Below are 12430 nucleotides of genomic sequence, written 5' to 3'. Positions count from 1 at the left end.
CCTCTGTCTTGACTAGCCTGTTGCTGTTTCACTCCCAATGGTCTTTTCGTTCAGCATACTCTATTATTCCTTTATTACCACCTCTCACAGCAACCTAAAAATCTCCACTGGTAACAGCAATTGCTACTTTATACTGAAATTGGCCGCACATCACTGTACATGAGAAATAGCGATAGGACTGAACTGAGGACAACAGCTTGATTATTAGTTACACGTAACGTAAACTATTTTAGTGACTATAGCTCTGTGCAGGTAACTTTTCTACCCTGGTTACTGCTTGGAATAAAGCCCCTAGCTGCTTGTCTTGCCTGAGTATCTCCACCCTGTCCTCAAATCTGGGATCCTCAATCTTTTACTTCCCCAACGGCCCAATTTAAAGGGGTGCACGCAAAGCCCTTCTTGGGATCCTCAACTCTTTGCCAAGACTCTGGATGCATGAGGCCTCCAGGGCAGAAGCATGCCTTGCAACACCATGTCTCCATGAACGAGGAAGCAGTAAATTATAGGCTGAAGAAATTAAGGCTTCCAGCACCACTCTGGTGCCTTGGGCTACTCATTAAATTCTCCCTATGTCACCCACCCCACACAATGAAGTATACTAAAGTCCCATTCAATTGCCAGTCTAGGACAAGAGCCCCCCTCCCCCAATCTTTCCAGTACATTTTAATCCTACCCTTCCTCCAATGAGCTCAGTGACGTATAGATAACCCTCCTTTCTCTCTGTTATCCTTGTAACACCCCCTGTGAGGGAGGTTAGACTGAAAGGTCACCTGGTTTGCTTCAGTGTAGGGATGTGAACCAGTCTCTTAGATCTCAGTACAGCCCTCTAACCACTATACTATGCTGGCTGTCTACTTGGCCGCATTTGGTGATATGAACTGTATTCAGGGAGTGGTAGAGGGGGTTGCTGCTGCTGCTGCTGCTGCCCTAGCCTAAACTTCAGATCCAGGGAGATGCTTCAGTTTGAACATGCACATCTAGTTCTTTTTTGTCCTGAACAGGGAGGCACAAAGCAGCCAGCCTACCCATGTCTCTAAGGGAAATGATGCAAACCTGCCCCTCACTCATCATACATGGCTCTTGGGCAAGGCTTTTGTTTCTGGAAATACTGAATGTCATTCCATGTTCTTTCAATGGACACTGTGACTGTTACTAGAATACTGTTACTAGAATAGCAATTTTTAAACAGTTTAATTTAAAAAACCCTGCTCTTGCAGTGCTTCCCCATACCAATAGTGCTCACTCAGTTCAGATCATTTGGCTGATGTTGGCTTCATGCTGATTATGCATCTGTGGTATGGACTCCAGGAACTGTCATAAAATGAGCGATTTATCATGCATGTACTGGAAAGACTGGAAGTACATCTCGTGGGCATTCGTCAAAACATTTGGTTGCTGATTTGTAGCTTCAGAAATGATAAAAGATGCACAGGCTGAAGAGTGGCTCAGCTCCTGCGCTGTTCCATACGGGGGTGAAAAACTTCCATTGCTCAGCCGGGGGCTGGCACTGATGCCTGTACCTTCATTATGATTCCATGTTTCACTGCAACAGTTCATAGGCCACAGGACATAATTTATTAAAATTCAAAAAATTCTGTTATCTCTTCTTGCCAAATATATTTTCACATTTGAATGGATGCTGTGGTGATGCTTTATGGCATTCTGAGTGGGCCAGTTCAGCAACCCCTGTTATTCTCATTCAAGCATTCATTCCAAAAGTTGGTAATGATAATTTACATGTATCATTAACTTCAGCAACTGATCATGCTTCCCCTATGGAGACAATGGTTGGAATGCAGCCCAAAAGAAGGAATTGGAAATTCCTATGGGGCAGCCACATGTGAAGAACAGAAGGAGAGAAACAGGGCAGGAAAGTGTGAGGGGAAGAAGGGAATCAGAGATAATGGTCATTGCAAGCTCTGAGATTTTCTTTACTGAAGAAAAGTCTTATGCATAACTCAAAGTACAATTAGAAATGTCACTAAACCATTTCATTTATTTTAGATAGTCTAATTTGCCTAATCTCAAGAGCCTGGGTCTTGTAATAACGCTTGCAGCAACTATCTGAGAGAACCAGCAAAATGAAGTGCTCACTTGAATATAAGATGTTAGATGTGTGAGGTAGTGTATTCAAACAAGTATTTGGCTCCAAAATGAATGTATTGGCTCTGTGGGGTCATATTCACAGATACTGCCTTTAAAATACAGATGTGGGGACCAGTAGAGGATCAGATTCTATTTATTTTATATGGATAAGTGACATTTTTCAGTCCTGAACCTGAAACGTTACCTCATTTTGTATTAGTTGTGGTTTGTATTCATGCTAAATTTATACTGCCCTTGCTGAGCAGGTTTCTTTACTGAGCTAGTCACAGTTCTCGGGAGCTTTCTCAGTCCCACCTACCTCACAGGGTGTTTTGTTGTGGCGATAATAATAACATACTTTGTAAACCACCCTGAGTGGGCATTAAGTTGTCCTGAAGGGCAGTATATAAATTGAATGTTATTATTATTATTTTCATCTGCTACATCTTTTGGTTGGTAAAGGTAGGCATGTCACCCTGGTTTTGGTAAAGTTTATACTTTGTGCACTTAGAATTAGGTAGGCACATGTTAAAAATATCACTGTGGTTAAGCATTAATGGGCTGTTGTTTCTAATTTATTTTTCCAAGGTGTCCTGAAGCACGTAACAATTATGATTTTAGAAGAGGAACAGTCCTTTTACAGCATGCCTATATTTCATTTTCAAAACAAAAAATGCCTTGACTGACTTACTACTACAATTCTTAAAGACACAATGGCAGCAGATTGTACCATCAAAAAACTTCTTTGTACGATGAAGTAAAGCAGTCAATCAATAACAGAAGGCAAAAAAATGTCCACACCAGCCAGCTAGTAGCATCATACATTCTATAGGTTCTAAAGTGCAATTGTGCCTGTAAACTTCTATTTTCAAAGTGCAAGTGCTAGCTTAAAGGGACCGTGCCTCCTCAATACAGTATAATCCAGAATGAAAATTTATCAGCATACAATCAATAATTCATGAACAATCATGTACATAGAATTTACATATCATTAGTAACCACAACGGGTTTGCTAGCGAGAAATATCCCATTTCTGTTACCCCTTCTTCATGGCAGTTACTAAGCTGAAATAGATAATAAATATGTCAGAATATTAATTAATGCTTAAAATCCATAAATACCCCGTAATTATACTTACAATGAATTAGAAATCTTCACATCTCAATCTCAATGCACAGTGGCCATTCACTCATAGGCGTGTACCCAACATAGCTCAACACCCAATATATAGTAACTGAACACTTGTCCTTAAAGTATAACCCCAGAAATAGTCCTCACAAAAACGCTGACAAATCACAATTAACTAAGTGCATTGGGACTTTCAGATTTCACCTTGTGAATCCACCATGACTCTTTTCTGTATAGGTCCCTCTGTATGAAGGCTTCCTCTTTAAACTTGCTGACATGTAATACAGTGTATAGAAAATTTCTGTCCTTATGTGCTGATTCCAGAAAATGGGACACCAATGGAGCATCCTCCACCCGTCGTCGAATTCTTGAACGATGTTTTTGTACACGAACCTTGATTGCTCTACTGGTGTTACCAACGTATAGTTTTTTACATGGGCATACATAAACTACATTTTGAGCATTACAATTCAAGAAAACCTCGCAATGTAAACCCAGTTCACTAGTCTGCTGCACAGGCATGACCAAATCATACGTGGAACAATGGCCTCATTTAAAATGACCCTTTGGGAAATCCCTACTCTGTTTTATTACCTGCAGGTTGGAGTGTATCAGGCAATCCCTACACAAAGCCATTCTGGGTGTATTTTTACAGCCAGGGAGATCTTGTACCAAGGGCCAGTATTTGAGTATTACATGCTTGATAGATTTCTCTAAGGGGATGTAATCTAATGTGAAAGTAAGTCTCTCCTCCCAGGGTTTGTACTGAGTCCTTAATAAATCCTGTCTATTTCATCGGAGGCCTAAGCCCCTACAGGTGTTAACAATATGTTCTGGGTATCCTCTGTGGGGAAATTCCTTCATTAGACATTCACTACTGATGTAAAAATCCCTAACCAAGGTGGAATTCTGTCTCAAATGAAGAAATTGACTGAAAGGTCAGTTACAACACAGATGTGGGGGATGAAAGGATTGGAAATGCAAAAAAGCATTCCTGTCCGTAGCTTTATGAAATGGACGTACACCCACACTACCCTCTGTTGTACGAAAAACTGTTACATCTAAATAATTAATAAAAGAACTGTTGCAAGTCTACATGAATCGGATGTTATTGTTAACACTGTTCATCCAACCACAGAAATTCTGGACTACTGTTTCATTTGCTATAATGAAAAATAAATCATCAATGTATCTTTTGTAAACCAAAATTTCAACAATAAAGGCATTATTTGCAGCATTACAGAAAAACTCACTCTCTAGGCGGGCTGTAAAAAGATTTGCCAAGCTTGGCGCCGCAGAGCACCCCATGGCGACGCCACACACTTACAAGGAAAAATTCTCTTGGAATCTGAAATAGTTTTGACTCAGGACTATGTCCATTAACGAGACAAGGAAATGCGTGGGCAGCATCAGGGAACTATGTTGTTCTAGTGTCTGCTCAATGCTTTCCAAAGCCTCCTCATGAGGTAGAAATGACATCTAATGTAACAAAAACATCCTGTGGGGGAATAACCATCCCTTCCACGGCATTACTGAAGGCTTGTGTATCCTGAATATAAGATAACTGCTAAACTTGTTCTCTTACCTCAAAGTTTGCTTGGATCTGTAGGCATCCTGGAAGCTTACAGAGCAGCAGGAAGGGGAAGGGAAATACAGGCGCCTGTATTTCCCTCCCTGCTGCTCTGTAAATGCTAAACTTTAAGCTTCCAGGATGCCTACAGATCCCGGCAAACCTTGAGGTAAGAGAACACGTGCTGAACCTAGGTATTTCTTAACGTGTGTTTTGGCTCTAAGACTCAACTTGTTTTATAAAAGGTTGGAGAATTAAATCCAAATACTTTGCTAAAGGTTCCAAGATGGAATTTGTGCCAGAGACTATTGGACGGCCGGGTGGGGGAAACACTGGCTTGTGTATTTTCGGTAGGGTATAAAATATTGGGACTCTAGGATAAGGATTCATAAGTACCCTATATAAATTGTTATTAATATAACCCACAGCTAAAACTTTATCTAGGGTGGTTTTTATGATGAACGCAATATGTTTAGTAGGGTCATTTGGGATGGTTCTATAGCTATTTTGGTCTGCTAATTGGCATTCAATTTCCAGTATATAGTCCATTTTATTCATAAGCACAATGGCTCCACCCTTATCAGCTTCTTTAATGACTATAGAGGTATCAGCCTTAAGGGTTGCAAGAGCCCTATGTCCCTCCCTCCATAAATTATGCCATCTTGAGCAATAATCATTTTCCAAGATCTCAATCTCTTTTAATAGCATAGACTCAAATGTTTGAATTTTATTATTGGAACATGGTGGAACAAAAGTAGAATGCGGACATAGAGTAGGTTCTTCATTTTGTAAGGCTGAGGTCACCCTCAAAAATCCCCTCAACTTCAGGAGCCTAACCAGTTTATAAATACCAATGGAGATAATATGAAGGTAAGGAGAATGATGTAAGCTGACTTGTGGAGAAAGGCAGTATATAAATGAAATAAATAAATAATAAATATAGGGAAGATGGCAGGCAATTAAAAGGTAAGTTGTTTAGAGGGTTTGAAGGGGAAAAGGTAAGGAAAAGTGAGCATATGCAGACTACCACGAGGAGGGAAAGAGGAAATAGTGCAGAGAAGGGGATACAGGGAAAAGTGAAGTACCCCCACCCACCACCACCACTCTATTGGGCTTGGCTCAGCTGGCACCATGCAACTGGGCCATAGGGGAAGGCTGTTGTGTGAGAAGGGGGAAGGTGAAGACAGGGGGACAAATGGGTGGGATGGAAAGAAGGAAGCAAGAAGAGAACAAAACAGATGGCTCTGAAACCTTGGGGGACCCCTGAGGATTGCAGAGAAATCCAAACCTGCTCCCAGAACAATGGGTTTTTAAAATCCTCCCCGAAACAACCTTTTCCTCAGCAGACTCTGGATGTCCTACTCAGGGCCACCCCCTCCCCATCATCACTGCTTTTAGCAAAGCTCCTGGCAGTCTCCACCATCTTTGCTGCAGGAGCCAGTAGCAGCAATGCTAACCAAGGGGGAAGGCACCTCTGTCCCTGTCCTCGTCCACTCTCACAGGTCCCATGTGGCTACCAATAGCATTGTCATTGTTGCCAGCAGGCCACTGCAGCTGCTGGAGATGACAGGAGACCTTTTTCCAGCCATAATGGAAGCAAGTGGCCCTCTTTGACAGCTGCTGCCAGGACATAACTGTTCTGCGCTTTGCATCATCAAACCTACCAGAGCAGACAAAGAAGGCAGGTAGATGTATAGGGTCAGGGGAAATTAGTAATATGGAAGGGTAGGGGGTAGGGGGAGAGAGTAACAATTAAAGGTTGGGAGGGGCAAGAGTAACAGGGGAAAGTTAGGTGAGAGGGAGGAAATGGTACGAGCCAGTTTGGTGTAGCAGTTAAGAGCAACAGGACTTTAATCCGGAGATCTGGGTTTAATTCTCCAACCCTCCACTTGAAGCCATCTGGGTGACCTTGGGTCAGTCACAGCTCTCTCAGAGCTCTCTCAGCCCCACCCATCTCACAAAGTGATTATCACAAGGATAATAATAACACACTTTGTAAACCGCTCTGAGTGGGCCTCAAGTTGTTCTGAAGGGTGGTATATAAATCAAATGTTACTGTTACTGTTACTGTTACTGTTACTGTTACTGTTACTGTTACTGTTACTGTTACTGTTACTGTTACTGTTACTGTTACTGTTACTGTTAGGGGTCAGTTGTGAGGGACAAAAGTAACAGGAAAAGGTTGGGTGGGAGGAGGAAACAGTAACAGAGAAAAGTTAGGTGGAAGGAAGACTGGTGGGTGGGTGGGAGGGAAGAAGAAAGGCAGGAGAGATGGGATTCCACCTCTCTATAAGTTCCCTGCCCCATCCCCCAGGCCTAGCAAACTTCTCAAAGGAACCAGCTAAGGGGCTGATATGGGTAAGATAGCAAGAAAAGACAAACGTCCCCGTATATGGAACCAAATTTATGAAAGATTCAACACCATTTTATCTGCCCAACCATTGGGCAACCAATTAATAATGTCCTATATACAAAAACAATACAAATAACCAAGGACAATGCCTCTTATGGGACTTTAGGAGCTTGACAAAACAATATTGCTCCTTACAATAAACTGGAGCTTCACAATACACTGTACCTCCTTATACTTCAAGGGTCCATGCAATGACGATACATTGCCGTTGCTGTTGAAGAATTTCCAATGGAAAAATCCATGTGATCTGTAGTAATCCAACAGGCGAGTAGAAGGGTCCCCACAAATGCGGGATGAACACGTATACTGGTGGTATCCCAACAGGATCCCAGATACCTTCCTGTTTCGCAATTCACTTGATCACGGGAAATAACTACAAAAAACAGCATATACATAGTATACCAGTCTACACGTTGTGAATTACACAATACATTACAACACATAGCAATATTCACTCCTTTCCAGCTTGATAAAAGTTCATGACCACATCTCCTGCTTGGTCAACAGCTGGTATACGAGTATCTAATTAACAGGTATATAAGGAGTCCGTGCTATGAACAAGCGCTTCTTCCACTGTCACCTTAATAATGTTCATGATATGAAGAGTGGGATCTTGACTGATACAATGGTAACTAGTGATGTCATTTAGCTCCCTGCCCTCCCTCCCAGCATTTGATTTTACCCCCCCCCCCCGAAGCATGTGCCTTTCACCACAGCAGTTCTCTCCACTGATTCCCATGGGCGGGGTGTCCCATGCTCCACAGACTAACCAGGTCTTGGCTCCTCTGGAGTAAAGCCACTGACTTGGCTAGCCAGACTTGGGAGCATAGACTAGAGCCTGGAGTTGAAAGCAGCAAGCTTGGACCTGAAGGCAGAGGCTGGCAGTTGAGACAAGGCTTGTGTCTAGTGGACCTGTTGATCCAGCAATGCAGCTTTCTTAAGCCTCAGCCTAAATAGTCTGGGAGTTGATCTAGCTCAGCTGCATCTACTGACTGGTGTTGAGGTGCCTGAGACTGAGCTGCGCCTTAGTTAGGATCCTGCAAAGCAGCACTACTCTCGGAGTCCTGTGCTGAATCTAGGGTTGACAGCTCTGGGTTAGGAAATTCCTGGAGATTTGGGCGGGGAGATGGTTGGATCCTGGAGAGTGTGGAGTTTGGGGAGGTGAAGTGTATAATGCCATAGGCTCCACCCTCCAAAGCAGCCATTTTCTCCAGGGAAACTGATCTCTGTCCTGGAGATCAGCTGCATTTCTGGGAGATCGCCAGCCACCACCTGGAGGTTGGGAACTGTTGGAAGAGGAGGATTGAGTGCAGTCCCTTTCCCTCACTTTCCTCAGGTTTCAGAAGGGGACAAACCAAAGAGCTAGAAAGATAAAGAGGTCAGGGGGGCACTCACTTCCTGATTCCTTGCAAGGATACGATTGGAGGGAGAAATGCCATTGCCTGAGAAATTCAGAGAATTAAAGAAAAACAAAATTCCTGCTGCACTGCTGATGGTAAGCACCTGAACTACAACAACAACAAAGCTCAATAAGGAATAGGGAGGTGCTGTTGTAATGCCTGAGAATTCCATATTTTGACTACCATTCTGGAAAATCATAGTAATGACCTGAAACAGCAATATTGGTGTATATTTTTGCTTTAGGAATTTCAGAATACATGCCCCTAGTTGCAAATGGTCTATATATACAGTTATCATTTGAACCAGATTATTTAGCTATGAATTGAGAAATCTGGTAGAAACTCTGTGCTGAAAATCCATAAAATAACAAGAAAATAACATATAAATCAGGAAATATTTCTATCATTAAAACCTTTTAAGCTCATGCTGGAATACATGTTGTTAGGCTCCCAGATGCACAAAAAAGCACAAAAAAACAAAACCGTGCAGTTCGTGGTTCGTGGCATTTTCATGAACCAGGAACCACAGACTTCCACGAACTGGGGAAAGTTCACGAACCAGTTTGTGGTTCATTGGGTTTAAATGCTCCTTTCTGGCTGCTTAGAAGTGGCAGGGAAAGCGGCATTTAAACCCCTGGATCAGCTGCTTGTCAGGGTGATCCCCAACAAGCAGCTGATAATTTTAACAGGGGCTGTTTAAATGGCTGCTCCCAGCAGCGGGGAAATGGCCATTTAAACTGTGGATGGGGCTTGGCTGGCCAGCTGGGAGTTCCCAGCCAGCCAAGCCCCATCCACAGTTTAAATGGCCATTTCCCCACCACTCTGAGTGGGAACTCCTGGCTGAGCAGCCAAGCTTGCTGTTTAAATGATCAACTGCTTGTCGGGGATCTCCCTGACAAGAAGCAGATCCATGGGTTTAAATGCCCCTTTCCCTGCCGCTTTGCAGTGGCAGAGAAAGGGGCATTGCTGTTTTAAAATGAACTAAATGAATCAGTAAACCAGTTTGTGGAAGTTCGTGGAAATGAGCTTCCACAAACCACTGGTTCGCGAACCACGAACTGGGCTGGTTTGAGGGTTTTTTGGTTCGTATTCAGGTTCGTGCCCATCTCTAGGTGCCACCAGACTTCTTTCTCTGTCTGTCTGTCTTTGCAATGTGTGGCCAGTTGGCAATTTCAACCTAATCTTAAATCTGTTTACTACAAAATATGAATTCATTTCAATGGCACTCATTTTCAATAAATGTGTGCAATAAAAGTGCACACTCAATGCCATTGTTCATCTCTGCTTTATCAACTTTTTAAAATAAAGTCTCTCATTGTTTGCATACTGTAACATGTCCTGAACAATAGAGATCCAGCGCAGCAGAACTCCTGGTCTCCTGTCTCCATTGCTTTGCCTAGTCTGAAGACAACTTGCCTCCTGCTGTTTCCAGCAAATGATTTGCTAAATGGTGGAGCTTTCAGTTCAGAACCCTGCCAGGCTTTTTACAGGTGGATACCTGAAGCTGCCAAGGCTGATCTTTTTGGATGATGCACAACTATCTGCCCACTCTGTCTTCCAACAGGCAGGAGTTAGATCAGCCAGGCAGGGGGCCTCTCTGTGGACAGCTTGCCAGCTGTCCAAAAACAGTTCCAGTTGGAGTACTTTTGCTCACTTGCAGCACTGCAAAAAGGAATAAAAATTGATGAGTGTGACCCATAGCAAGGGCAATTTTTACCCTTTCATTCTGGAAAGCGGGAGACAAAATCCAGCACACAGCTTGATGCCTATTTACACGGCTAGAATATCTAATTTGTCAAAATCATGTTCTTCTTAATACCTTATTAGATTACTGTGCCAGCCTTAGGCATTGGTAGGTCCTATGGTAATTGAGGCCTTCTTGGGTCAGAGTTTCATCTCCTGGTCAGTGTTACTGGGCCTCATTTTCAGCTGCAGATGGCAAAAAGCAACTTCATTTGGAGACGATTGTTCTTGTTTTCCCCTCTTTTTTCCCTTTTGGAAGCTACGCTGTCATCTGCCTTGGCACATCTCTCTTGATGCAGTTAAAATTTCCCATAGAAACCCACCTCTATTTGTGCGTATTCATTATTTCTTAACAACTCAGGCCATGAGTTATAGCCAGACATATTAAATAAGGAAAGATGATTTGTATAAAGGAAAGGAAAAAGCAGAACCCACCTAGCAAAACTGAAAAATAAAGCACAAGATCCCGGTCCAGTAATTGGATCCAGATCTTGCTCTTTGATTACAGACCAATACGGCTACTCACCAGAAACTATATTCATGAAAAATAAAGGTAATCTTGGCTGGCTTTCCCCTCTTACTTAGCTTGCATCGGGTACACTGAATAGTCTGGCGATGCTCACTGCCTGGCTGCTATGATTAAATGGCTAAGGGAGAAAAAAGTTGAAACTGCATCCTGATAAGAGGAAAAGAATGATGGTTGGGAAGGCTGAGGTCCTGAAATACATAGTGATCCCTGCATTTGATGTGGTTCAATTAACTCTTGCTCTCTCTTTTGAATCTAGGGTTACTCTTCTGGACCCAGTATTATTGCTGGAGAAGCAAGTTAATGCGCTTGAAAAATATACTTTCCCCCTTCTTTGTTTAACTTGTAAGATGGTTCCCTATTTTGATTTGGCTGATCTGGCCATGTGGATCCATGCCATGGTGACCTTGAGATTAAACTGTTGTAAATCTCTCTGTGGGTTTGCCTTTGAAGTCAGCTTGGAAACTCTGGTTGGTTCAGAATGCTTGGTTAGTATTAGGGGACTCAAGTTAGGTGAAGTATGCCTATTAAACCTATTGTGCGGTAACTCCATTGGCTACTTATCAGTTACTGGTTTAATTCGAGATACTGTTTATCATCTACAAAGTCCTTAATTGCCTGCTGGACTGCTCCTTCTGCTATGCCCCATCAAGACAGCTTTGATCATTTGAACAAAGCCTTCTGAAGATGCCACCATGCACATGAATAAGATCAGCAAGCACCTGTACATGTATGTTCTCTGTTGTGGGTTGCTTCTTTTGGAATAGCCTGCCTGAGGGCCTGATGCTTCTATCATTCTACAGATTATGTAAAGTACTAGGATTATTCAAGGCAGCATTTTTATAAAGGGAACAGTGCTTTAGTATACTGTTCAGGAGAAAACTTTTATAAAAGAACTGTAGTCTGTTTCAGTGTTTATTGTGTTTTATCATTCTTTTATTGCAATGTCTTCTATTTTTGTAATTCAGCTTTCTGTAATTCAATAATATATAGTGTCTGATATAGTTTACTTTTGTAATCTTATGTGGTCTAATTACATTGTTTTATGTTGTATAATCCACCTTGAGTTTCAGTAAGAAAGGTAGGTTGCAACTTAAAGTAAATAAATAAATTTTAATGTAAACAAAGAGCAGGTGCCTGTTGTTTGATGACAGGCAATTCTAGCACTTGTGAAGAACAATTCAGACAACCTATAGTTAGGCCCTCAGCAGAAAGTGAGAGGCCATTCTTTTGTGTTGCTTTGTACCAGTTTTAGAAATCCATAGTTCCGCGGACGGTGTGAGATATGAAGCAGCCCTTCATGTGATGATCCAATCTAATGCCAGCCTCCACGCTTAGTAAGCAAGGCATATCTTGCAGAGCAAAACACCATTCTTTTCAATAGAAAAGTGAATTATGCTTGATATTTACCATTCCAGCTGCAGCCTATGAAAGCTTGCCCCTTTGTTCCATGAGCGTCTTGTGCTATTTAGATGTTCATTTTCCCTCACACTCATATTAAAATTCACATCACATCATAACTCTGAAAAATGTGATCGCCTCCGTCTGATGTGTTTGTTCTTCAC

Source organism: Eublepharis macularius, chromosome 9 (assembly GCF_028583425.1).
Source record: "Eublepharis macularius isolate TG4126 chromosome 9, MPM_Emac_v1.0, whole genome shotgun sequence".
Classification (NCBI taxonomy): Eukaryota; Metazoa; Chordata; class Lepidosauria; order Squamata; family Eublepharidae; genus Eublepharis; species Eublepharis macularius.
This window is presented reverse-complemented; position numbering follows the sequence as displayed.